Raw genomic sequence first — 13,138 nt, forward strand, 5'->3', positions numbered from 1 at the left:
ACTTTTTTCTAATTTGAAAAACATTTTAAAATATTCACTCTGTGTTAAATTCTGAAAATGCATTCTAGCAATATTGTACACCTTTAGGTTATCTGAAATCTACCTCAGTGACCTCTACACCACAGTGCAGATGCCCTCACCCATGTAGTTATATATTTCCTCACTAAAACACTGGCATACTTCCATATATCCACCAATCTTTAAGAAATCTTCCTTGGTTCTTTGAACAGTAGTGTTATGCCACTGAAATATGAGTGTCAACTATTTTTTTTCTCCCTTGGTTCACAGCTAGTTTCTCTTCTCTTACCCTGCTGTCCACATAACTGCACACCGTGCTGATAAACCAATTTTAATTTATATCTGCTTCATCTTTATTTGTTAGTGGACCCAAGCTTGCTCTTCCACAATAGACTATTTGGACTATTTTTTAGTGGAAAAGCTTCATAAATTATGGAATGCAAATATGTTGAGCATATCTACCTTGAAAATATGACTGGGTCTAAAGGAATATTTACTCTCCTACATAATAAGGGTCTATAGACTCTTCAGAGGCCATATTTGAGAAATTAACACTCAAACCAAATGTACATATTACATAGAACTACTTCCAGTTTTGGTGTAAAAGGATAAAGAAGAACTTTACCTCTATGGTAACACCAGGAAAAAAAACTGGAAAATATTTGAAAACTATACCAGTCTATAGGGTTATTTATTAGTGGCAGATGCAAGAAAGACTTGATGAACGGGTTTCCACTGAAGCATTCATAGGCAATCAGCTTCCTTCAACAGCTAGGACTAGGTCTAGGTCTAAACAAACTTCCAAAAAATCCAGAAACTATACCCAGTTCAAAAGGGATCTGACAAGATATTGACAACTGTTAAGTAGACAGTAATACAAATTTTTTTTTTGGTGTAACACTTCTCCTGATCTCACTCCTCTTCAGTTTCACTGAAGTAATAAAGACAATGATGCTGAGATTGAAAGACATATAATTTACATATTTGAAAAACTCTCACACTTACTCTAATAGTTTCAGGAACTGTAAATGTGATGGCAATACCTCTCTAGACACCACATTCAAATTCTGATAAAACAGAGTAACTGCTCCACAGCAGTGGCAGCTCCCAGCAGCAAGCTACAGCCACAAAACTGGATGTCTTGGACTGGACTAGCCAGAAATGAGCTTAATCTTCGTTGTTTTTTTTTTCTTTTTTCTTTTTTTTTTAACAGAGTCTCGCTCTGTTGCCCAGGCTGGCATGAAATGGCGCGATCTCGGCTCACTGCAACCTCCTCCTCCTGGGTTCAAGTGCTTCTCCCGCCTCAGCCTCCCAAGTAGCTGGGATTACAGGCATGCACCACCATGCCCAGCTAGTTTTATTTGCATTTTTAGTAGAGACAGAGTTTCTCCACGTTGGTCAGGCTGGTCTCGAACTCCCGACCTCAGGTGATCCACCTGCTTCGTCTCCCAAAGTGCTGGGATTACAGGTGTAAGCCACCGCACCCGGCCGAAATGAACTTAATCTTAAAACTTTTAACTCAGTTGATTTCAGTCATTCAACAACTTGTACAATTTAAATGATTACTTTCTCACTTTAACCAACAGGCATAAATAATGTTCATACACTCTGGGGAAACACAACTAAACAACAGTGTACTCTGACCTTCCTAGTTCTTCTACACACAATGTCTGATATTCAGTATAAGAATTATAAGGTATGTGAATAAGCAAAAAACTGGACTTCACAATGAAGGAAAAAATCAAAAGCATCTAACTCACTGATAAACTACATATTGGAACTTGCAAACATGAACTTTAAAACAACTATCTAAATAAGTACAAGAATTGACAGAAACAGATAGACAGTATGGATAAACAGATGGTGAATCTCAACAGAGAAAATAAAACTATTAGAATATAGAAATTTTATCATCTGCAATACAAAATGGGATTAACATGAGAATTAAACTAAAAAAGAAACAATCTGTGAATTTAAAGACAGGTCAATAGATGTTACCTTAAAGGAAGTACAGAGGGGAAAAAAAAAAGCAACTGATCAGAAAGCCAATTACCAGTGGGAAAATACAAGGCAATCTAGCATATGTGTAATTAGAAAATACATCATTGTTAACTGAAGTTTATGCCAAGAATTCAAGGTTATATTAACATTCAGAAATCAATGAATATGATGTATCACGTTCACAAAAATAAAAAAGATAAATCACATTATTGTTTATCAGATGCAAAAAAGCATTAGACAAAAATCTAATACCCATTAAAACTTCTCAGGATCTAGAAATAAAACTCTTCCTCAATTTGAAAATTTGAGTAATCTGTGAATACCTTTCTGCTGACATCACACTTACTGATGTCATATTAGACATTTCATTAGACATAATGAAATATTAGACATTCACCACCACTAAGATTGGAGACAAGGAAAGGTAGTACACTTTTTCACCATTTGTATTCAACATTGTACTTTTCAAAGGTCCTAGTTATTGCATTAAAGTAAAAATAAGGAGGAAAGGGAGTGAGCAAAGGAGCAAAGAGGAAAGAGAGGGAAAAGTAACAAGGGAGGAAAAATGTAAGTATTTTTTTCTGCAGACGACCAAATTATTTACATCTAGGAAATATCATTATATTAAAAATTCTAGATGTAATAGGTGAATTCAGTGAGGTCTCAAGATTTAGGATCAATACAAAATCTGTTGCATTTCTACAAATTTGCAAAAACAGTTGCAAAATAAAATTTAAAAATCAGTATCATTCATTTTATTACAAAAAAAACTATAACACTTAGGGCCATATCTAATAAAAGTTGAGCGAGACCTCTACTCTGCAAATAGGAAGACTTTCTTGAGAAAAGTTAGAGATGACCTAAATAAATATTGTAAAGATATCAATTATTCCCAACTTAATCAAGGATGGCATGCAATTTCAACCAATATCTGAGGAGGCTTTTCTGCCATTACTGAAAAACAAATGCTAAAATTTGTATGGAAGTATAACAAACCTAGAAAAAGTAGTCAAACGTTATTGAAAAATAAAGAAATTTGAGGATTTGTAACACTGGACTTCAAGACTTATTATAAAGCTACACCAACCACATCTGTGATATGGGCATAAGATAAACAAATAGATGCATGAAATGAAGGAGAGTCCAGAAATAGCTCTGCATAGATACAATTGAATTATATTTGACAGGCAACAATGTAATTCAATGGAGAAAAAAACATTTTCAGCAATTGGTGTATTGGGACAACTGAATAAAGAGTAGATGAAAAAATAAATCTCCTCTTCTTGATGCATTCAACATAAAAGTTAATGCAAAATGACTCATAAACCTAAATATAGATGCTAAAATTATAAACCATTTAGAAGAAAGCATACCAGTGTTAAAGTGAACAAGATCGTGAATGGTAAGAGTTTATAAGCATTTGAGAGAAAACAGAGATCCAATTTAAAGAAAAATAATCCATGCTAAAGGCCTCAAATGTAAATTCATTGTGTCAATAGGAAATCATGAGAATATAGCGTTATTTCATTAGTAAGTACTGTCTTGTGCAAGTTGTTTTGCAAAGTGCAAAGGACAAAAAGGTAAAATACCATACAGTACCTCTACATCAGGAACTTTCATTACAATGGGAAAAAGGATATAGGGAATGGCACACAAGGCAATGCAATAAGTTCTATTAAAGTTAACTATAATCTCTATGAAAACAGTGAGAGCCTAGGAATTAATTCTTTATCAATGTCTTGCAAGATTGTAAAGATTTCATAGGATGAACAGGTTGAGTCTAATGGCAGAATAAATTACATATGAAAAAGTTCATATATGAACATGTGTGGGGCAATTCACGAAACCATTAGCATTTGGCATGGCTGCAGGAATCATGTTTGGGAAAGAGTAGCAGTAATTGAGAGTAGAAAGAAAAGTGATGACACATTGTGAATGTCAAGTACACCATGCCAAAAACACTAAGATATATAAAATAAATGGTCAGTTTACATATTTTTAATATTAAAAATTCTCTGAGGGATGTTTTGTGTTTCCTATTTTACACATGAGGAATCAAGCTAAGAAAGCTTTGATGCATACATATTAAGCACTGTTATGTCTTCTTAGAGAATAGACTCATTATAATTATATAATGACCTTCATTATCTGATTAATTTTCTGATGAATTTTCTGTTATCTAGCCTGCTTTGTCTGAAATTTATACATAACTACTACAGCTTTCTTCTGATTACTGTTAGTGTGATATATCTTTCTCCATCCCTTTACTTTTAACCTATCTGAGCCTTTATATTTAAAGTAATGTCTTATGGACAGAATATTTGCTGGTAGTTTTTATCCACTCTGACAATCTGTTTTTGTAAATTTCTGTATTTAGACCATTTGCATTTCAAGTCATGATTATCGACCAGTTTTTAACTGCTATTCATTGCACTTGTTCTTTGTTTCTTTTTTTTTTTTTCTTTTTCTGTCTTCTCAGGTTTTAACAAGTATTTTATATAATTTTATTTTATCTCTTCTCAGAATATTAATTATATTTTTTTAAAAAACATTTTTAGTGACTTCCCTAGAGGCTATAATGTACCTTAACCAATCTAAGTCCACCCTCAAACAAGACTATGCTGCTTCACATGTAATACTTTATAATAGAGTATTCTTAATCCTAATCCTTTCCTTCTATCATTTGCGACATTGCTCTCATTCATTTATTTCACTTACTTATATGCTACGGTCATCAAATATATTTTCTTTAATATTATGGTAAATGAAGTTCTCTTTTATATCAATTAAAAATAATAAAATAAAAGATTCTGTTTTAGCTTCATTTATTTCTTCTCTGATGCTTTCCCCGTTCTTTATACATACAATGTTTCTAACCTGTATCATTGTTATTCTCCCTGAAGAACTTCTTTAACATTTCTTTGGTCTGGCTCATTGGCAATAAATTACCTGTTTTTGTTTGTCTAAAAAGGTCTGGTGTTTTTTGTTTTTGTTTTTCAAGATTTTCTCTTTATAGTTAGCTTTCCGTGGTTTGCATATGACATGTTTAGATGTAAATTTTTGTTATTTATCCTTCTTTGTGTTCTCTGAGCCTCTAGGATCTGTGGCTAGATATCTGTCATTAATTTTGAAAACTTAGCCATTATTACTTCAAATATTTACTTTATTCTGATCTCTTTTTCTTCTACTTTTGGTAATGCAATTATACATATGTTATACATTTATAAATTGTCCCACAACTATTGAATATTCTGAATCACTTTTTCCAATTATTATTTCTCTTTTTATTTTAACATGGAATCTCTCTATGGGGCTATCATCAAGCCCATTGATTATTTCTTCATTTATGTCCAGTTTACTGATGAGCTCTTCAGAGGTATTATTCATTTATCTTTATATATTTTTATTTCTAGAATTTTCTTTTTATTCATTCTTACAATTTTATTTATCTGCTTATATTACCCATGATTTTTTGCATGTTGTTTACTCTTTTATTGAAACTTTAAACATATTAAGTATGGTTATCTTGAATACTCTAATAGTTCCAATATTGGTGTCATATCTAATTTTGGTTCTGATCTGGCTTCATCTCTTTAGGTGATTTTGTTCATTTTTTTTTTTTCATTTTTCTTGAAACAAGGCTTGTAACTTTTCTGTTGAACAATAAACATGATTTGTCTGGTGACAGTAACTGACATAAATATGCCTTTGGTGTGAGGATTTATTTTAATCTGGGTAGGACATGGGCTACCTTTAATGTTCGCTGTAGTTGTAGGTGTCATAGGCTTTAAATTTCTTTAGTTTTCTTTTCACCACTGGCTGCCTTTGGGCTCCCCTTTTTAGACATAATACATGTCCTGCAACTCTGCCAGCTGCAATCCAATGTTATACTTGAATCCTGTTGATGGAGTGGTAAGATACGAGAGAGATAATGCTCTCTATAGTCTCATAATTAAAATCAGTCTTTTAATGGACCTGTGTCCCAGGGTTGTACCTTCACTAATGTTTCTTAACTTCTTCTCTTAGGTGAGGTGGGAAGGTGATAGATGGACGATATTAGGAAAATATCTTTACCTCAGGTGGAACAAGGCTCTGATAGGGTTTTTGGTTTGCTTTTTCTTCCCTAGGGACAGTTGGCCTTTGTTATGGGAAATGTTGTAGGCATATTTTACTTGGTAACTTTTCCCCCAACCTTTGACAGACCCACTAGGGGATCTTTCTCAAATCTTTACAGAGATCTGCAAAGAGGGACAACTTGACTTCCTCTTTTCCTAATTGAATACCCTTTATTTCTTTCTCCTGCCTGATTTCCCTGGCAGATGACATGATTGTGTATTTAGAAAACCCCATCGTCTCAGCCCAAAATCTTCTTCAGTTGATAAGCAACGTCAGCAAAGTCTCAGGATGCAAAAATCAATGTGCAAAAATCACAAGCATTCTTATACACCAATAACAGACAAACAGAGAGCCAAATCATGAATGAATTCCCATTCACAATTGCTCCAAAGAGAATAAAATACCTAGGAATCCAACTTACAAGGGATGTGAAGGAGCTCTTCAAAGAGAACTACAAACCACTGCTCAGTGAAATAAAAGAGGACACAAACAAATGGAAGAACATACCATGCTCATAGATAGGAAGAATCAATATCATGAAAATGGTCATACTGCCCAGTGTAATTTACAGATTCAATGCCATCCCCATCAAGCTACCAATGACTTTCTTCACAGAATTGGAAAAAAATTACTTTAAAGTTCATATGGAACCAAAAAAGAGCCTGCATTGCCAAGACAATCCTAAGCCAAAAGAACAAAGCTGGAGGCATCATGCTACCTGACTTCAAATATACTACAAGGCTACAGTAACCAAAACAGCATGGTACTTGTACCAAAACAGAGATATAGACCAATGGAACAGAACAAAGCCCTCAGAAATAATACCACACATCTACAGCCATCTGATCTTTGATAAACCTGAGAGAAACAAGAAATGGGGAAAGGATTCCCTATTTAATAAATGGTGCTGGGAAAACTGGCTAGCCATAAGTAGAAAGCTGAAACTAGATCCCTTCCTTACACCTTATACAAAAATTAATTCAAGATGGATTAAAGAATTAAATGTTAGACCTAAAACCATACGAACCCTCGAAGAAAACCTAGGCAATACGATTCAGGACATAGGCATGGGCAAGAACTTCGTGACTAAAACACCAAAAGCAATAGCAACGAAAGCCAAAATTGACAAATGGAATCTAATAAAACTAAAGAGCTTCTGCACAGCAAAAGAAACTACCATCAGAGTGAACAGGCAACCTACAGAATGGGAGAAAATTTTTGCAATCTACTCATCTGACAAAGGGCTAACATCCAGAATCTACAAAGAACTCAAACAAATTTACAAGAAAAAAACAACTCTATCAAAAAGTGGGCAAAGGATATGAACAGACACTTCTCAAAAGAAGACATTTATGCAACCAACAGACACATGAAAAAATGATCATCATCACTGGCCATCAGAGAAATGCAAATCAAAACCACAATGAGATACCACCTCACACCAGTTCGAATGGAGATCATTAAAAAGTCAGGAAACAACAGGTGCTGGAGAGGATGTGGAGAAATAGGAACACTTTTACACTGTTGGTGGGACTGTAAACTAGTTCAACCATTGTGGAAGACAGTGTAACAATTTCTAAAGGATCTGGAACTAGAAATACCATTTGACCCAGTCACCCCATTACTGGGTATACACTCAAAGGATTATAAATCATGCTGCTATCAAGACACATGCACACGTATGTTTATTGTGGCACTATTCACAATAGCAAAGACTTGGAACCAACCCAAATGTCCATCAATGATAGACTGGATTAAGGAAATGTGGCACATATACACCATGGAATACTATGCAGTCAGAAAAAATGATGAGTTCATGTCTTTGTAGGGACATGGATGCAGCTGGAAACCATCATTCTCTGCAAACTATAGCAAGGACATAAAACCAAACACCACATGTTCTCACTCATAGGTGGGAATTGAACAATGAGAACACTTGGACACAGGAAGGGGAACATCACACACCGGGACCTGTTATGGGGTGGGGGTAGGGGAGAGGGATAGCATTAGGAGATATACCTAATGTAAATGATGAGTTAATGGGTGCAGCACACCAACATGGCACATGTATATATTTGTTACAACCCTGCACATTGTGCACATGTACCCTAGAACTTAAAGCATAATAATAATAATAATAATCTTTACAATGAAACACCGTTGGCGTTCCTAGAGATAAAACCCACAAAAATGTTGGAACTTCCTAAGCCTGTGGTTCCCAGAAGCTTCTGTCATGCTAGTCCACACGAAGGTTGTGGGCAATTCATCAAAATTACATTCAAATATCATTTTCTGTGTATTGCTTCAGTGGTTTCTGCTTTAACCAGAAAACTAGACCTCAGTTGTAACTCCATGGATTTCCTTGTCTTTCCACATTTCAAGGTGACTTTGCCTTGTGACCTTAGTTCCCTGATGAGTCCAGAAAAAAAAAAAATAGCTCGCTTCTGGTTGGTTCAGCCTTTTTCTCATTGTAATAAGCTTTTTACATATTAGTGTTAAAACCAAATTTGGGAATTTAAATACCTACAAAATTGCCATTAAGTTTATTATTTTTTCCTCTAAAACCGTAGCCTGATGCATTATTATAGAACTGCCCAAATTTTTAGTGGGACAGTAGTCTGATAAATTAATTTTTTATTACCCTGATGACAAAGCATGGAATGGGTTGACATACCTGGAAAAGGGATGTGATAGGAAGTTACTGGAAAAACAATCTTTGCAAGATTGTGAGAAAGGATTGAATTAGGTAGAAGTAGACACCAGAAATTTAAAAATGGAGTTTAAGCACAGAAAAATATGAAGTAAAATCAATAGGAATATTTAGATGTAGCTAATGAGGGAGGATGAATCAAGGCCAATTACGAGAATTCTCATTTGGACAAGGTATCTACTTGAAGATTATCCAAAAAGAAGTAACAATTACAGTCTTAAATATTATTACAATTGACCCAAAAGTATTTTCTATGGACAAATAACCAGTGCTGATGAACAATCTCATTGGGGGTGTCTTGATACAACTCAGTTAACAAAGCAGATGGGACATTTATCATACATTTATTGTATGAATCAGAAAAATAACCTTTATATTTGAATATATTATATGTTTAGAATCTCTGATTGAGAACTTATTCAACTACTTAGTATTAAAATTATCAATAGACTTTGAGAACTGCTCTTGTTTACTACTATTTTGAAAAAAAAAAAAAAAAGTAAATTTAAGAAAACCTTTTATTACCAGAAAGTAGATTGTTTCAGGTAGTGGTAATAAAGCCTGCAGAGGCTCAGTAACAAACATAAAGAAAAATCTTTCTGGCCACCACTTTCACACTCACTATGTTGGACTTGTAAATCCTGACACAGTAGAGGAAAAAAATATTCAATTATCATTATGCTTCTATTTGTGCATGTGTAACATCTTTCTTTAGTTTTGGTTGGAAAGCTTTTTAAAAACTATCCCAGCTTCTCTTGAAACCTTAATTTTTAAAAGACCATCATCAAAAAACTACTTTTCTTCTTACAGATATATCTGGCACAATTGCTTTGCTTTGTTTTTGACATTTTGAGTTTGTCAAAAAAGTATGAATTTTATCAACCATACTCCCACACACCATTGATTTAGAAGAAATTCTTTTGCAACTTACTACTCTCATCCCTCGACTAATTAAATTGCCATCAAAGACAAAATTTCCAAGTGAATTTTGACATGACGTTGTTATTAACTCTGTAACTATCACCTTCTATTAATAACTCACATATTAAAACTTTTTAAAAATATGCAATGTATAATTTAAATGTTTGAGAACCAGTTTTGACTTTATCATAAATAGCATAAGTGGAAACTTTTTGTTTACAAACTAATAATTACGACGTCTATCATTTTACAAGTCATATTACAACTATAACCTTTTAAAAACAGTATTATTCCCTATTAGATAACAGTTAAACAGAAAACCAGAGTATACAGTCTACTGCCTTTTGCCAAGATTCAAAAAACTATAAACTATAATAAAAAGTTTTGATCTATCTGATGAAGCAGGAGAAAGTAATTGTCTGTTTGGGTGCCTTTATCATTTGAAACACATGGGAAATGAACATTGTTGATGCGTGCATCAACACTGTAAAAGCTAAAACCATTTTTCTAGTCTCTTCTCTGAAAATCATCCAAAACTAATTGAAGACAAAATAGCCACTGCAAAATCTAATTCAGAATAAAATTATAGGGGGCGGAGCAAGATGGCTCAATAGGAACAGCTCCAGTCTCCAACTCCCAGCGCGAGCAACACAGAACACCAGTGATTTCTGCATTTTCAACTGAGGTACTGGGTTCATCTCACTAGGGAGTGCCAGACAATCGGTGCTGGGCAGCTGCTGCAGCCTGACCAGCGACAGCTGAAGCAGGGCGAGGCATCGCCTCACCTGGGAAGCACAAGGGGGAAGGGAATACCTTTTCCTACCCAGGGGAACTGAGACACACAACACGTGGAAAATCGGGTAACTGCCACCCCAATACTGCACTTGAAGCAAACGGGCACACCAGGAGACTGTATCCCACACCTGGCCAGGAGGGTCCCACGGAGGGCTGACGGAGCCTCCCTCATTGCTAGCACAGCAGTCTGTGATCTAACCGCAAGGCAGCAGGGAGGCTGATGGAGGGGCGCCCGCCATTGCTGAGGCTTAAGTAGGTAAACAAAGCTGCTGGGAAGCTCGAACTGGGTGGAGCTCACAGCAGCTCAAGGAAACCTGCCTGTCTCTGTAGACTCCACCTCTGGGGACAGGGCACAACTAAACAACAACAAAAGCAGCAGAAACCTCTGCAGACGCAAATGACTCTGTCTGACAGCTTTGAAGAGAGCAGTGGATCTCCCAACAAGGTGGTTGAGATCTGAGAAGGGACAGACTGCCTGTTCAAGTGGGACCCTGACCCCTGCGTAGCCTAACTGGGAGACATCCCCCACTAGGGGCAGTCTGAGACCCCACACCTCACAGGGTGGAGTACACCCCTGAGAGGAAGCTTCCAAAGCAAGAATCAGACAGGTACACTCGCTGTTCAGAAATATTCTATCTTCTGCAGCCTCTGCTGCTAATACCCAGGAAAACAGGGTCTGGAGTGGACCTCAAGCAATCTCCAACAGACCTACAGCTGAGGGTCCTGACTGTTAGAAGGAAAACTAACAAACAGGAGGGACACCTACACCAAAACCCCATCAGTACATCACCATCATCAAAGACCAGAGGCAGATAAAACCACAAAGATGGGGAAAAAGCAGGGCAGAAAAGCTGGAAATTCAAAAAATAAGAGCGCATCTCCCCCGGCAAAGGAGGGCAGCTTATCGCCAGCAATGGATCAAAGCTGGATGGAGAATGACTTTGACGAGATGAGAGAAGAAGGCTTCAGTCCATCAAACTTCTCAGAGCTAAAGGAGGAATTATGTACCCAGCGCAAAGAAACTAAAAATTTTGAAAAAAAGTGGAAGAATTGATAGCTAGAGTAATTAATGCAGAGAAGGCCATAAATGAACAGACAGAGATGAAAACTATGACACGAGAAATACGTGACAAATGCACAAGCTTCAGTAACCGACTCGATCAACTGGAAGAAAGAGTATCAGCAATTGAGGATCAAATGAATGAAATGAAGCGAGAAGAGAAACCAAAAGAAAAAAAAAGGAAAAAGAAATGAACAAAGCCTGCAAGAAGTAGGGGATTATGTAAAAAGACCAAATCTATGTCTGATTGGAGTGCCTGAAAGTGAGGGGGAAAATAGAACCAAGTTGGAAAACACTCTTCAGGATATCATCCAGGAGAACTTCCGCAACCTAGTAGGGCAGGCCAACATTCAAAACCAGGAAATACAGAGAACACCACAAAGATACTCCTCAAGAAGAGCAACTCCAAGACACATAATTGCCAGATTCACCAAAGTTGAAATGAAGGAAAAAATCTTAAGGGCAGCCAGAGAGAAAGGTCGGGTTACCCACAAAGGGAAGCCCATCAGACTAACAGCAGATATCTCGGCAGAAACTCTCCAAGCCAGAAGAGAGTGGGGGCCAATATTCAACATTCTTAAAGAAAAGAATTTTAAACCCAGAATTTCATATCCAGCTAAACTAAGTTTCATAAGTGAAGGAGAAATAAAATCCTTTACAGATAAGCAAATGCTTAGAGATTTTGTCACCACCAGGCCTGCCTTACAAGAGACCCTGAAGGAAGCACTAAACATGGAAAGGAACAACCGGTACCAGCCATTGCAAAAACATGCCAAAATGTAAAGACCATCGAGGCTAGGAAGAAACTGCATCAACTAATGAGCAAATTAACCAGTTAATATCATAATGGCAGGATCAAGTTCACACATAACAATATTAACCTTAAATGTAAATGGACTAAATGCTCCAATTAAAAGACACAGACTGGCAAACTGGATAAAGAGTCAAGACCCATCAGTCTGCTGTATTCAGGAGACCAATCTCACATGCAGAGACATACATATGCTCAAAATAAAGAGATGGAGGAAGATTTACAAAGCAAATGGAGAACAAAAAAAAAGCAGGGGTTGCAATACTAGTCTCTGATAAAATAGACTTTAAACCATCAAAGATCAAAAGAGACAAAGAAGGCCATTACATAATGGTAAAGGGATCAATTCAACAGGAAGAGCTAACTATCCTAAATATATATGCACCCAATACAGGAGCACCCAGATTCATAAAGCAAGTCCTTAGAGACTTACAAAGAGACTTAGACTCCCATACAATAATAATGGGAGACTTCAACACTCCACTGTCAACATTAGACAGATCAACGAGACAGAAAGTTAACAAGGATATCCAGGAATTGAACTCATCTCTGCAGCAAGCAGACCTAATAGACATCTATAGAACTCTCCACCCCAAATCAACAGAATATACATTCTTCTCAGCACCACATCGCACTTATTCCAAAATTGACCACATAATTGGAAGTAAAGCACTCCTCAGCAAATGTGCAAGAACGGAAATTATAA

Source organism: Macaca nemestrina, chromosome 7 (genome assembly GCF_043159975.1).
Source record: "Macaca nemestrina isolate mMacNem1 chromosome 7, mMacNem.hap1, whole genome shotgun sequence".
Taxonomy (NCBI): domain Eukaryota; kingdom Metazoa; phylum Chordata; class Mammalia; order Primates; family Cercopithecidae; genus Macaca; species Macaca nemestrina.